This window comes from Eptesicus fuscus, chromosome 13 (assembly GCF_027574615.1).
Source record: "Eptesicus fuscus isolate TK198812 chromosome 13, DD_ASM_mEF_20220401, whole genome shotgun sequence".
Classification (NCBI taxonomy): domain Eukaryota; kingdom Metazoa; phylum Chordata; class Mammalia; order Chiroptera; family Vespertilionidae; genus Eptesicus; species Eptesicus fuscus.
Window position 1 is genome coordinate 33,080,191 of NC_072485.1, and position 15,562 is coordinate 33,095,752.

At 43.6% G+C, this 15,562-nt stretch overlaps 1 pseudogene; it reads right to left on the minus strand.

Annotated features, from left to right (window-relative positions):
• Positions 1-11,958: 11,958 nt before the first annotated feature.
• Positions 11,959-12,843, minus strand: LOC129151174 (heat shock cognate 71 kDa protein-like; annotated as a pseudogene).
• Between the last annotated feature and the right edge of the window lie 2,719 nt (positions 12,844-15,562).

Sequence of the window (15,562 nt, forward strand, 5' to 3'; positions counted from 1 at the left end):
GTTTTGAATGATTAAAAAAATCTTGTCCCTATCTTCAAGAATCTTCCTACATACTGAATGACACAGATGATAAATATAAATGCACAAAGAAATATATGTGCAATTGCATTGTTTTAGTACCAATGTTATGAAAACAGAGGGTACTCTAAAAGCGAATAATGCTGGAACCTAATTCAGCTAGGTGGGCAGTAAAAGAAACACTCTCTAAGGAAGTAATAATTGATCCAAGACTAGAGAATAAGTAGTAATTATCCAGATGAAGAATAGAGAGAATAATTGAAAAGCTACCGCATAGAAATGGGATACAATGTTCTGGGGGAACACACTGAGTTATGCAGCCATATTCATATTAGAAATCTAAAAGTTTGAATTTAAGTCAGATGTGGGACAATCCTAGGTGATGACCAGTCCAGAAATGGCCATGAGAGCAAGGGGAGAAAAATGAACATAAAATGAAGACCTAGGTAATTTGTCCTCTCTCTAGCTCCTAAACTTTATCTCAGTTCATTTCCCTTCCTTTGAAAATAATTCTGGGCTAAGAGACTGAGAACTTGAGTTTGGTGCTCAGCAACACCTGCTTTAGATGGACAGTTAGCCTTAGAGAAGCCTTATTCCCTTTCTACCTGTCAGTTTCCTCTGACTTTCTCTCTAGAATGTATGTGGATATTGTACTGGCTGGTACACATTGTTTTCATCATCCTTTTATTTTAATATCTTTCTAAGGACTATGGTTACTAGATGAAAGGCCCTTAGTTTAGCTGAGGCTCTGATGGGTCTGAACCAGCAAATATGCAGGTAGGAGTTAAAGAAAGTTGAATTTTCCTTTATCATAGAAGTAAACTATTCAGTGTGTATGTTAGGGTTGGGGAGCAGTGGTATAAGATAAAGTTCAGGAAGGAAGGGATGAAGCAATAAAGGGAGGGTATGAATGGAGAAGAAGAGTGAGACTGGAACTAGGGACATAGCATTATTTTGATGTGTACCACCATGTCACCCTCTCAAATTGTAAATAAATTATACTAAGATGAAAGCCAGAATAGAGTGTTGCAGTCAGAGGGGGGAACAAGTGCATAAGCCCATGTAAGGCAATGCTTGATGCCTTTGAGGACCTACAAAGCCAGTGTGCCCAGAGCTCAGTGAGAGAAAGGAAGAGAGAGCTAAAGAGAGGGCAAATGAAGGAGGTCTTCATTTTGCCTCCACTTTTCTCCACTTGCTCTCAATGGTCACTTCTGGATTTGTCATCACCTAGAATTGCCCCACATCTGACTTAAATTCAAATTTTTAGATTTCCAATATGAATATGGCTGCCTAAGTCAGTGTGTTACTATTCTTTGCTTGGAAATAAAATGCGGGGGTTGGAGGAAGAAGAAAGTAAGGAAGAACCAAATTAAAAAACACACCTGTGAATACAAGACTTTAAAATGGGTGTAAAGGCTGCTGAAAGCAGCTTTGATCAACAGAAGCTATGTGGGAGAAAGTGAAACCATGTGAAGAATGGTGAGAACATCATGCAATGGCAAGTATCAGGAAGCACTAGCAAAAATATCCTTACTGAGCACGAGGGGCCTAACTTGAAGCATTAGAGCTACATGCTTGTTTGTAACAAATTATTTAAGAACTGAGGTGTGCATCCTAGACCTATTTTTTTGTTTAGAAAGGCAGAGGATATGGAATATGCAACTATTCACACACATGAGCATGTTGGTAGGAAGAAGCCTATCTCTGTGGCTGCAGTTGGATGTGAGAATCATCTACTCTGAAAGACTACACTAGCCTCCCTGCCTCACAAGGAAATAGCTACCAATAAAATTCAATGCATGTAATAATGAGCAAGACAGTAATACTGGCATAGAAACATTCCATGTACAAAGATTATACATGGAATTATGAGAAAAAAGATAATCAAGATTTACTAGAAAATGCTGCTGTAGCATAGATGAATATTAAAGCCAAACATTTAGCCATGAATTTTAAGACTATTAAAGAAAAATAGCTTCTATGAAGGAATAGCACAAAGCAGAAATTTAAAAACTTAAGAAAACTGTGGCAAGACAACAGGACTTGGAAGAAATCAGGAAGGAAGTGAAATCCTATATAATAAAGAGGGAATATGCCAACTAACCCTCACACCCTCACAAGATGGCTGCCTATGACCAGGCCGGCAGGGGGATTAGTGAGGGATGACCAAATGACTGATCAAGCAGGCTGCATGGGGTGACCAAGGTGGCAGAGAGGCACCATGAGGGGTGACCAGGCTGGCAGGGGAGCAGTTGGGTGACCAGGCCAGCAGGGGGACCGTTAGGGGCAAACAGGCTGGCAGGGTGGGGGGCAGTAAGAGGTGACTAGGCTGCGGTGGCGGGGGGACAGTTAGGGGCAACCAGGCCAGCGGGTGGGGTGCAGTTGGGGGTGACCAGGCTGGCAGGGGGGGCAGTTGGCAGCAATTAGGCTGGCAGGAGGGGCAGTGAGGGGTGACTAGGCCAGTGTGGGGGGTAGTTGGGGGGCAACCAGGTCTGCAGGGGGGACAGTAAAGGGTGACCAGGTCAGCCAGGGGGGATTTAGGAGCAACCAGGTTGGCGGGGAGGGGCAGTTGGGGGTGACCTGGCCTGCAGTGGGGGGGCAGTTAGGGGTGACCAGGCTGGCAGGGGGTGCAGTTAGGGGCAATCACGCTGGTATGCGGAGGCAGTGAGGGGCCATCAGGCTGGCAGGGCAGGCAGTTAGGGGCAACCAGGCAGGCAGGCAGGTGAGCCATTAGGAGCCAGCAGTCCAGGATTGTGAGAGGGATATCTCCCTAGGGGTCCTGGATTGGAGAGGGTGCAGTCTGGGCTGAGGGGACCCCCTCCCCCATGCACAAATTTCATGCACCAGGCCTCTATGTGTGTATGTGTGCATATATATATGGCAAGATATATCAAAACCATAACTGCATGTTAGAAAATTGATCTATGTTTATGGTCATAGCATTTTTGCAATAGGTTATATAGGTAGAGGGAGAAGAGAACATAAAAAGGTTCAGGAGAAGGATTGTAAAATGAGAACCAGGAGAGATGGGCCTATTGGAGGGCTAGGAAGGAGAAAGTATGAAAATGGTTTCTGGTGAAGAGTGCTCGGGTTTGAATGTTTGTGTCCCCTCAACAATCATATATTGAAATCCCAAATGCCCAATTTGTGGTTCCGAGCTCATGAATGAGATTAGAGTCCTCAAAAAAGAGACCACCCCATACCCTACTTGAGCTCCCTAGATACTTTCTACCATGTGAGGACACAAGAAGAAGTTGACTTTCTGCAACCCAAAGAGGGCTTTTATCAGAACCTGACTGTGTGGACACCTTCATTGTGAATTTGCAGCCTCCAGAACTGTGAGAAATAAATTTTTGTTGTTTATAAGCCATCTAGTCTGTGGAATTTTGCTATACCAGCCTGAATGGACTAAGATAAGAAGGTCCTATTCCATTGCGAGGTTAAACAGGTGAAGACTGGAAAATTAGTCAGGAAAGGATGGGAGAAGTTAGAAAAAAGAGGAGGGAAGTTGGGTCCTGGCAGCAAGATTGGTGTGGGTGTGATGAAGAGAGCAGAACCAAGCTTATATGCTTAAGAGTTGCCACCAACATGGATGTGAGCACAGTGAGGGAAGAGAGAAAACTGACCTGCTATGGAGAATTGTTCTTCCTTTTTCTGATTCAGTACTGGGTTCCAGACAGAACATGTCAGATTCTTCTGAGAAGTTTCTCTGAGTAACAGTGATGCTGTTACATGGAACAAGCCACCTTTGTCCTGTGTGTGAGTCTCAGATTCAGCTGGAATTTCTCTACCCTCAGAGGCCATCCACTGGACCTTTGGCTGAGGGAACCAGCCCTCTGACTTGCACACTACTTGCATTTGTCTGGACTCAGTGACTTCCACATGGAACTGAGGATGTGAGCCAAGAGCTGGGAAGAGGAAGAGAGAGAAGTCAAATCCTAAGCTCATTTTCCTGAAATTATATACACCCCCTGCTTCTGAAGAGTTTTTGCTGCTGACTAGACCTCATTGTGCAGAACAAGGAACTGAGGCTCTGAGGAAGTCTGTGCAACAAAGGATGGACTTAGAATCCTGGGTGAGAGAGGAGTCCAACATAATCCAAAACAAATGGCCCCTATTTCTTGACTTCCACTATGAATGTCTTTATTATCTTTTAGAGCCATTACCTGCCACTTTCAGCTCAATCACTGCATCACTGTAGAAGGAGCCATGGTGGATCACACAGCGATACTGCCCATTGTCAGAGGGTTGGACAGTGAGGATTCTCAGCACCACTATCCCCTTATGCATGACATTTTTCACAAGCTCTGTCCTCCCCAAATACTCCACCATGGCTTCCTCAGGCTTGTCTCTCCCATCCTCATACAGGTGCACTACTTGGGAGGGTAGGGATCTGTTCCAGCTTATTTGCATATTTTTAATATTTTGAGGAGGCAAGAGGAAGCAGGGCAGCTCAGCTTCACCACCCAGCATGGCCACCAAGGGTTCATGGGGCCCTTGGACTTGGAATGCTCCTGAAAAGAGAACAGAGATAGAATCAGGGTGGGCTGGGGGCAGGATTTGGGCAGATGAAATAGTGTTGACTACACACATGTTTGGCTATTTCCATCTTCACCAACTGGGGGAAAGTTCTGAAAGGAGATAGTTGTTGCGTCTTGGGGCATTCCTTTTCTGACCTGAACATACACACAGAGCTAGCAGGTAGCTGGAGGTGTTGGACATAGAAAGTCCAGGCCTGGCTATGCTGAGGCATGCAAAGGACTTAGGGCATAAATTTTGACTAGGCACTTACTTTTGGGGCACATGTCCAGGGTCAACAAGATCCTGAGAGAAAATGCCTCTCAAAATTTGGGCCCTAGCCTCCTCATTTAACTCAACCTGTGGGGAAGGACCTGAGGAATATAACTGCAGAGGAGGGGGGGATAGACATGCTAACTCCTTCAGGTCAGGTTCTGTCCTTGTCCATAGGAGGGGGAGATCACACAGGAACTCTGATTGCCCTGGATGCATAGTAGGATATCTGTGTTGAGAAATAATCTGAAGCGGTTCACTGGAAAAGATATTTGGAAATCATTAATAATATTTGCCATGAGTGTGGGATGAGAAAATGGGGGCATACAAGTTAATTTTTATCAATCTTATTCTACATTGTCTTGAGGCCCTAGGAACTTATGCTTCTTCATTACTATATTGGCACTTCCATTCTCTCTATTTTTATCCCACCACATCACATGCACTCAGGTGTACACACACACACACACACACACACACACACACACACACACACACACACACACATCAACAGGCCTTGACCAAGAGATAGGGATGCAAATGCCTAGTACACTGCCTGGTACTTAGTAAGTGGAATAAAGTTATCTTCTTTACTTTTCCAGGATCTCATAGCATTTGTGTTTTTGTCAAACTTTTGCTTCCATCTTCCCTCCCTTTTCCTTTCCCTTCCCTTAGATAACAGAGAATCAGAAACTCATAAGAATTCATACCTATACCCATTTGGAAGCAGAGGTAGAGTGAGATGAGGCTGCCATGATACATTGTAGAGACTCGCTGCCTCCTCAGGTGACTGAGGCAGGGTGATCTCAAGGCTTTGTGCTGATGACTCATTGGAAATGGAGGGAAACACTGTAATGAGGAGAGAGGAAAAAGAGAACTCTGAGATTTAAGAGAAAGGAAGGAATGCAGGAATCTCACTCTTGGACAGGTATGGGTCATGTCTTATCTATGGGAATACGGTGAGGGGCAGAGTTAGATGCATGCTCCCTTTTCTACAAGTTTTGTGACTTTGATTTTTAGGAATTTACAGGGTACTCATGGCTCTAGATACCTTTTACATACTGATGACTCATGCCAAAATGTACTTTGTACATAATGTGACCCAGTGGCAGAACCTTGCTTCTAGAGGGACCAAGAGCTAAGGTGTTCCTCTGCCTTGGACCAACACAAATAAACAGGTGGCTTCTATCATTTCCTGCCCCACTACCTTCTTCGCCTGGCCAAGGAAGGCTTCTAATGTCCCCTTCTAGAACTTGGAAATTAGTAGTAGTAATGGGGAAGGGGCTGTAACATCTCATCAACCACTAAAACTTAGAATTTGGTGTCCATGGCTGTGAAGTTTATTACCCAGGGCCAAGGACTCATAAATCTTGCTGCTCAGGGAGTCTGTAGGAAGGTTGGCGTAAAGAAGGGAGGGGAAGGCATTCCAGAGGCCATATTCTCTTTAGGTGGAGGTAATGTATGGGGGAATGGATCCTGAGCTGGTAGAGGCATGTGGTATATAATTGTGCAGGGTCTTAAGGACCATGCAAGCACTACAGAGATGGAGCATATATTACTTCTTCATGGATTAGGCAGCACTTCTTAACCTTTTTGATATCATGGCACATAGAGAAAATGATGTTATTTGTTGGCCACCCTATAGAAAACTGGAATGGGATTAGGCTATATATGCTTCATGGGAAAAATATTTTCTCTATATTATATAATTACTAGAGGCCTGGTGCATGAAATTTGTGCATGGGGGCAGGGAGGGGGTGTCCTTCAGCCCAGCCTGCACCCTCTCCAATCTGGGACCCGTCGAGGGATGTCCGACTGCCCGTTTAGGCCCAATCCCAGTGGTCCTAAACGGGCAGTCAGACATCCCTCTCACAATCCAGGACTGCTGGTTCCCAACTGCTCGCCTGCCTGCCAGCTTGATCACCTTCTAACCACTCCTCTGCCAGCTTGATTGATGTCTAACTGCTCCCCTGCCAGCCTGTTTGCCCCCAACTTCCCTCCTCTGCTGGCCTGGTCACCCCTAACTGCTCTCCCTGCAGGGTTGATCACCTCCAACTGCTTTCCCTTGCAGGCCTGGTGCCTCCCAACTGTCCTCCCCTGCTGGCCATCTTGTGGTGGCCATCTTGTGTCCACATGGGGGCAGGATCTTTGACCACATGGGGGCAGCTATATTGTGTGTTGGAGTGATGGTCAGTCTGCATATTACTCTTTTATTAGATAGGATAGAGGCCTGGTGCACAGGTGGGGGCCTGCTGGTTTGCCCTGGTGTCCGGATCAGGGTGGGGGTTCCCTTGGGGCATGGGGCGGCCTGAGTGAGGGGCCTGAGTGTGGTGGTTTGCAGGCCGGCCACGCCCCCTGGTGACCCAAGCTGCACCCTCTCCAATCTGGGACCCGTCGGTATCTGGAATTTATTTACCTTCTACAATTGAAACTTTGTATCCTGGAGCAGAGCCAAGCCTCCTGCTCACTCCGTAGCCAGCAGCCATTCCTGTTTGAATTTGTTTACCTTCTATAATTGAAACTTTGTAGCCTTGAGTGGAGGCTTAGGCCCGCCAGGGCAGGGGAAAGCTTGGATTCTTTTGTTACCAGGGAAACCCAAGCCTCCCTCCTACTTTCTCCATGGCTGTAGCCATCTTGGTTGGGTTAATTTGCATACTCGCTCTAATTGGCTGGTGGGTGTGGTGGAGTTAGGGTCAATTTGCATATTACTCTTTTATTAGGTAATATAAGAATAATAAAATAGAATTTATTAAGAAATATGTACCCAGCTGTTGTGGCTCAGTTGGTTGGGCATCATCCCATGCATTGAAAGGTAACTAGTTTGATTCCTGCTCAGGGCATGTGCCTGGGTTGCAGGTTTGATCCCAGTAGAGGCGTGCAGGAGGCAGCCCATCAATCTTTCTCTTGGATATTTCCATCTCTCTGTTCTTTCCTCTCTCTCTAAAAAAAAATCAATAAAGACATACTTAAAAAAATATGTTAAATATAAATTTAGAAAGAATATTCCTAAATATCTAAAATTTTTATAATTTTTAAATTTCCTTCAATAAGTATAGCTTTAAAATGTTTTTATATGAGTTTATCTGAGCCAAATTGATGAAGCAAGCTGTGGAAAAAGATCTAAAATACTCCCTAGAATTTGAGGGCTGCTGGCCTCTTTGTTCCTCCCACCCACTCCAGGTAGAGTCACATATGGGCTCCTTTTGCACTTACATTTTGAACTCTTCCTATTGTTCTATGGGATCCTTTTCCTGAAGGGCAGTATTCAGTGCAGTTGGCTGAAGACTAAATCTAGGCAGTCAATCAAGCAGAGTGTGTAGTCATTATCACTGCACTGAGGTTGACAGAAGTTGCTCTTCCCATTTGCTGCTCATCTTGCAAAGCCATCTGTAGGGTGTAATTGTTGGGAAAATTAGTATAAAGACATGTTTAAAGATGAAGCATGAAGTCCTACTGGTATCTGTACTGGTACATGGTACCCTCAACTAAGTGGGGTCCTGTTTCCTAATCTCTTGAAAGTGTAGAAAATGACAGGTTAGGGACAAAATTTTGTGGCAACTATCTCACGTGGGCTAGAGAAAGTTATCGTGTGTCCTCCCCCCCCTCCCTCCCCCGTCCCCGCCAGCCAGGACTGAGTCTGCTTCCACCAATCGCAGAGAGGAGACACTGTGGAAACAATATAGAGACCTAAGTATCTGTTGAGAGGCCTGATAGAGAAAAGTGGGAACTATCTTAGCAAAGAGTTCTGGGCTGTTAGTACCAAGCTCTTCACAGAGCTAAGTCTTGAACAAAATTTATTTATAGAAACTCACTGCAAAATTAAAGTGCCCAATACAACTTTTCCAATAGTTCCTTTGGACTTCTGCCACACCACACATGATGTATTTATGGTGGAAACAAAGGAAATGGTTTTGAACAAAGGAAAGCAGGAACAAGACTTACTGTTCTATGAAGTCTCAGGGGGACATGGAGGATCATGTGGCTGTTAGGGGTCCTCTCAGGCAACTCCCAAGTGGCAGTACCCCAGCTCTAGTTATGGGGCCTTACTTTCTAAGAGCAGGTGTTTTGAGTACTTTACCAGCTGTCAATCATATTATGCTGGATCAGTCTGATGTTCTTGGTAAATTTCTTCAGAGACTTCACTTGGTCCACCATGGCTACTTCCTCAGGCTACACTGAAATCACCAGCTAGTGATTTCATGTTAGGTCCACACACACTTCAGTACTTGTAACTTTTTTCTCTGAAAGTGAGAATCCTGGCTTTTGATCCTTAATCCTATCTAATAAAAGAGTAATATGCAAATTGACTGTCACTTCAACATACAAGATGGCTGCCCCCATGTGGACACAAGATAGCCACCACAAGATGGCCAGCAGGGGTTGGCAGTTGTGGGTGATCAGGCCAGCAGGGGAGGGTAGTTGGGAGGGATGATCAGGGGAGGGTAGTGGTTACAGGGTGATCAGGTTGGCAGGTAGAATTGGTTAGGTGCAATCAGGCAGGCAAGTGGTTGAGATCCAGCATTCATGGATTGTGAGAGGGATGTCTGACTGCCTCTTTAGGCCCGATCCCTAAACAGGAAGTCGGTCATCCCTTGAGGGGTCCCAGATTGGAGAGGGTGCAGGCTGGGCTGAGGGACACATACTCCCCTCCCCTTGCATGAATTTCATGCACCGGGCCTCTAGTATATTTATTTTTTTGATCAACCCCTGTGTGTGAGGTCAATTTCTCACCTCTGTTTATATGCTTTCTCCTACATCAATGCCCCCCTCAACCCTCTCCAGCACTATGCTGGGCATTCCCTCCACATGGATGCCTGCTTACCTTGTGGGGGCTTTGGCATGTCCTACCCATTCCTCACTGTGCTCTGGCTCTGACACTCATTGGAGAGCTTCCTACCCCCATGGACTTTCCCTTCCCCCATGCCAGATCGCCTCCTGAAGGGCAACCTGACACTGATTTGGCTCTGACCCCTTGTTTTGGGCCACCTCAGTTCCCCTTCTACCAGTACATCCTGTCCTCACTGCACTGCCAGAACAAATGTTGACTTTACTCTGCCTTATCCAAACAGTTTAAGATTGGGTTGTTCAGGAAGGGAAAGGAAAGAAAGCTAAAGAGAAAGAGGGAAGGAAGAGAGGAAGGAAAGGCTATCCCTTGCTTTTTAAAATTTTTTATTGTTTAAGGTATTACAAATAGTAGTACATATGTCTCCTCCCCCCCCATTGACCTCCCCAGCCTCCCCTGCCCGATCCTCTACACTTGCCCTTACCCTACCCCCCCACAGTGTCTTGCATCTATTGGTTGTGCTTATATGCATGCATACAAGTCCTTCAGCTGATCTCTTACCCCACCCCCAATCTTCCCCTTGCTTTTTAAAGTAAAAGAAATACAACTTTGAGAGATGGATAGAAAATAAGCCTCTACAACCATTTTTGAAGAGCCCATATGGGGTTTGAGCATATGAACATTCACCTGGTTCACGCCACTTCTATCTGAGCATCTTATCTTGTAGTTTTTTTACACCTTCAGGTGTAAAATGAGATACTTCTTTGATTTTGTAAACCACTGATCTAGGCATCACAGATTAATAATAGCATGCAAACACTTAGGAAGAGACTTCAGAATCCTGGCAAACAGGCCCCCAAGCCTTTTAGTTACCATAATTATTTGACCCTACATCCTAACCTCTACTTTTCTACTCCCCTTCCCTCCTTCTGTCCTCTTTCATTCCACTTTCCTGCGAAGAAGCACAGCTCTCTCCATCCACACCTCCTCTGTGCTGTAGAACCTTTCACAGAACATTAACCTTGTCCTTTCTTCAAACTGCCTCCTCCTTAAACTTTGAGACTGACCCCCTTCATAGGCATGGGCTCCAGACTTACCTTTGCCTCTGCTGTGGGGCTGGGTCTCTAATGATCTGTGGTAGCTCTGGTTAGAGACATTTCTCTCAGGAGCTCAGGGCTGGGAGCTGGAGGTGGTATGGGTTAAAGGAAGGATGTGCCGAGGTATTGAAAGGGGAGGAAATTCATGAAAATGAGATACTTCTTTGATGGACTTTGGACTTTGGACTTGGACTGGGACTGTGTGTTTGGCATAGAGTGGAATAAAGCACTACATTTCACAAACCAATATTATGAGGGCTTTCTATCTCTCTACTTTAGAGTATGAAACTGATCACCAATTATGTATCTTGGTAAATTTCGTGAACATAAAGAGCATATAACTAAGAAGATTTTTGGCCTGTAAATGAATGGTTAACATCATCAAGTTTAAACGAAGAGCATATAACTAAGAAAATTGATTACCTGTAAATTAATGATTAATATGAGCAACTAAATTTGAAACACTGGCACTCACACCAGTTTCCTTGAACAGGCCCCACATCTACTTTCATAGGTTTTCTTTCTTCTCAGCTGCCCCATTCTCATTGACCCAAAGAAGCAATCAAATCTTTATATCTATACTTAACTCACTGCAAACAAAGCCCAATTTCCTCTGTGTATAATTTCTCCTTTTCTGTGTTAATGGAGAAAATAGGTTTCTATCTCCATGTTCTAAGCCTCCCAATCAATTTGTAAACAAATAATTTGTGAATTAAATCCTGTTCTGCTTGAGCTCTCTAGAGATGTTTCTATTTCCTATATTTTATGCTGACTGATACACTAAAGCCCCAGTTTTCTCATCTGATAAATGGGTTAATAATAATACCTACAACATCTGGGAAAGTTGGGCCCTTGCTTGGGTCCCACATTTTGGAGGGTTAACACATCATAACTACTTACAAAATGCCAAAATGCATTTATTAACGAAAATGAAGACAGCACTGTCACTTGGTAATCTTTCCTCAGTAAAAAGCGTCCCCTCTCATAATTAATACTACTCAGGCCCAGGGAAACATACCTCCATAGTTTCATCTTATATCCTTAGAACTAAACTATATTTGAATGCAGAAAAAGTTTGTGGTTTATAATGAGGTAGAGTTTTGTTTTGTGTGTTTTTTTTGTGACAATTTCAAATACTGTTTGACTTAATATATTGTGTTTTACCCTTACACTGTAGTGCCTAGGAAGTGCAGGGTTTTTCCTGTCCTTGTGCACATGTTCTATATGCAAGTATAGAGATTGCCAGTTACTTACTATAGCAGCTCATCATTAAAACTGCCATGGAATTTGGTACAAATTTGGGTCTTTCAATGTTTCGTATGGAACAAAAACTAAGAGGTGGATCAGGTTGCCGTGATCCACTTCTTCATTGGTGGTTCCAGGAGAAGGAACCACCAGATGGAGGAGCCTCATAACTAGGGAAGCCCCAGGCATTCCCCCTGGCTTACCTCCTGCACTCTGGGACAGCTTGGGAATCACAGGGCTGCAGACTTTCTCCAGCTCTTTCTGCTGATGATCAAATTCTTCCTTCTCTGCAGCCTGATTCTTATGAAACTAATTGATGATTTCATTACATTTGTCAAGAATCATCTATTTATCCTCATCATTGAGCTTAACTTGAAGTTTCTCATCTTCAGCAGTTATGCTTTTATGTTGATTGCCAATAATTTAAGTGAATTATTGGACAATACCTTGTCCCACTGCTTCTCCTCTTTAGCTTTGTACTTCTCCGCTTCGGGGACCATATGTTTATTGTCTTCCTTGCTCTAATGGTTCTTGTGGTTAGTGATGATAACCTTATTTTCTTTTCCTGTACTTTTATCCCCAGCAAAGACGTTGAAGGTGCCATTGGTGTCAATATCAAAAGTGACTTCAATCTGAGGAACATCACAGAGTACAGCTGATATGTCTATGAGTATGAACTATGTCTGTGAATTCAAACTTGCCAAGTAGATTATTATCCTTGGTTATGGTGCACTCGTCATCGTAAACCTGAATGAGCATAGCTGGCTGCTGGTCAGAGTAAACAGTGAAGGTCTGTGTCTGCTTAGAGCCAATGTATGAGACTGGTAGTTCTTGTTTAGGAAGGCTAATAATTATTGATTCAGTTTCTTCTTTTTTAAAAATTGTTGATAGTATTACAATGTCAACCATTTTATCTCCCTTTGCTCCCCTCCACCTAGCTGCTGCCCTACCCCAGCTTTTAGCACATGATTGTCTATGTTCATGGGTTATGCATATATACATATATATTATTGTGTTAATCTCTTCCGGTCCCACTCACCCTTTACCCCTATGAGATCAGTCAGTCTGTTACATGTGTCCATGCCTCTAGTCCTATTTTGTTTGTCAGTTTATTTTGGTTTATTAGATTCCATATGTTAGTGAGATCATGTGGTGTTTACCTTTCTCTGACTGGCTTATTTCACTTAGAATAATAATGACGAGGTCCCTCCATGCTGTCACAAACTGTAAGAGTTCCTTCGTTTTTATAGCCATGTAGTGTTCCATTGTGTAAATGTCCCACAGCTTTTTTTATCCACTCACCTACTGATGAACACTGATCTAGTCTATTGTAAATAAGGCTGCTATGAACACAGGGGTACATATATTCTTTCTGATTGGTATTTGGGATTCTTAGGGTATATATCCAGAAGTAGAATCATTGGGTCAAAAGGCAGTTCCATTTTTAATTTTTTTGAGGAAACTCCATAATGTTTTTCACAGTGGCCGTACCAGTCTGCATTCCCATCAACAGTGTACTAGGGTTACCTTTTCTTCACCTCATTGCCTACATTTGTTATTTGTTGATTTATTGATAGTAGCCATTGACAGGTGTGAGGTGATACCTCATCATACTTTTAAGTGGATGAAGCTCAAGGTCTGAAAGTGGTAGCAGGCGATTGAAGTGAAGTGGGTCTATGCACTGTGCCTATTCCTGGAACACTTGTTGCCTTTCCCTTTACCATTCTTACTGGACAACTTCTACTCCCTCTTCAATCATCAGGTGTAATATTTCCTCAAAAAAGCCTTTGTTGAGAAAAAGTGCCTAAAACATGGAAATGAGGCAAAAACAAATTCCATGTCTTTTAAATATCATGCTATTATATTGTCTCAAAATAATCTGACTTAGGTAAATAAAACTTTATTATGCTTTTTCTGACATGTAGAAAATTAATTTAGAAGTCTTATTTTAGAGTTGTATTTTTTACTGTTTTTTTAGCCAATTTTGTTATCTGCTCTTTTTCTCACTTATGAGTTAATTAAAATTATGGCACCTGATTTTTCTGTATTTTTATAAGAATTATGAGTTTAAAAATTTGAAAATTGCACTTTGATCTCTCCTCTTTGCCTTTCCATATCTATCTCTCCTTTGAGTTTTTAAGGCATCCTCTTCTTGCTCCATACATCTATACTAATAAAAGGGTAATATGCTAATTAGACCGGTTGACCAGCCATCTTCTGGACATCAGACTTCCTTCCAAAAAAAGCCATGGTGGTGGGGGCCAAGGCAGAGGCAGTTAGGGGCGATCAGGCTGGCAGGGGAAGGTGAGATCATGCCAGCAGGTGGTGGTGAGATCATGCCAGCAGGGGAGGGCATTTGGGGGCAAGATCAGACCAGCAGGGGAGGGCAGTTGAGGGTAAGATCAGCTAGATTTCAGGTGGTTCTGAATAATGGTTATTCTGTATTTTAGTTGTAATTTTGATGTGATTGTGGGAGATGGCAAGTACTGCCATTTACCTATGCCTCCATCTTGGTTCCAAGGCCATTCTTTTCTTTCTCTCTCTTTTTAAAAAAATATTTTTTATTGATTTCAGAGAGGAAGGGAGAGGGAGAGATAGAAACATCAATGATTAGCTGCCTCCTGTACACTCCTTACTAGGGATTGAGCCCCCAAACTGGGAATGTGCCCTGACCATGAATCAAACTGTGACCTCCTGGTTCATAGGTTGATGCTCAACCACTGAGCAACACTGGCCTGGCATACAGGGATCATTTACTGCTGGAGGTTGGTGCATTGGGAATGGGTTCCCATGCTATAGTGTCTCCATATATATTCTTCATGTTTCTATGTGGTTTCTTTCTCACTTGTTAGAAGTCAGCCTCCAGGGGGAACTCTTCAGGGGGAACTGCTCTATCTGTAGGTATGAATTCAATGTGATCACTGAAGGAGGTGAGTTCAGGGTCTTCTTACACTGCCTTTTTGGACAGGAAGATACAGATATTACACTAGAGATGGAATCTTACAGGGTGTTGGATGGGGTGAGATCTCCTTTTAGGTGCTAAGGTTCACCAGGAGGTTAGACAGGATTTGACTAGGCCAGTAGAGAAGGAACTTAGAAATCCCCTCCTGTAAACTAGCTGCCCAGTCAGAGAAATCATTAAACTATCCACCAATGGGGATAGGCAACCAGCACCGATGAGGAAATCTTACCTCAAACATACATTATTTCATTAATCCTCACAATAGTTATAATTATTGGCATTTTTGGCATTATTGGCATTTTATCAATGTGGACGATCACAGTGGGAGACATTAAACAACTTGAGATAGCTTCCCTGTCTAGCTTCTAACCCAGTGTATGGCTGATTTAAAACCTAACCCTTACATGCAGGAACATTTTCCTACCTCTCCCAAATGGTCTTCACAATAAAAACCTTAAAAGCTAAGCTGGAACATCCCAGTGCCTGTCCCCTCCCCCCAAAAAAACCCCCATAAACAAACCACCAGTTCAGGCCAACTTCTTTAGCAGAGTCTTAGGCCAAGGCGAATGGAATTCTGGGGTGTTTCCGAGGCACATCTGTACCAAGCAGAGGTTTAAGCTCCTAAGTCCCCCACAATGCCAGGAAATGGGGACAAGGGTGGGGATG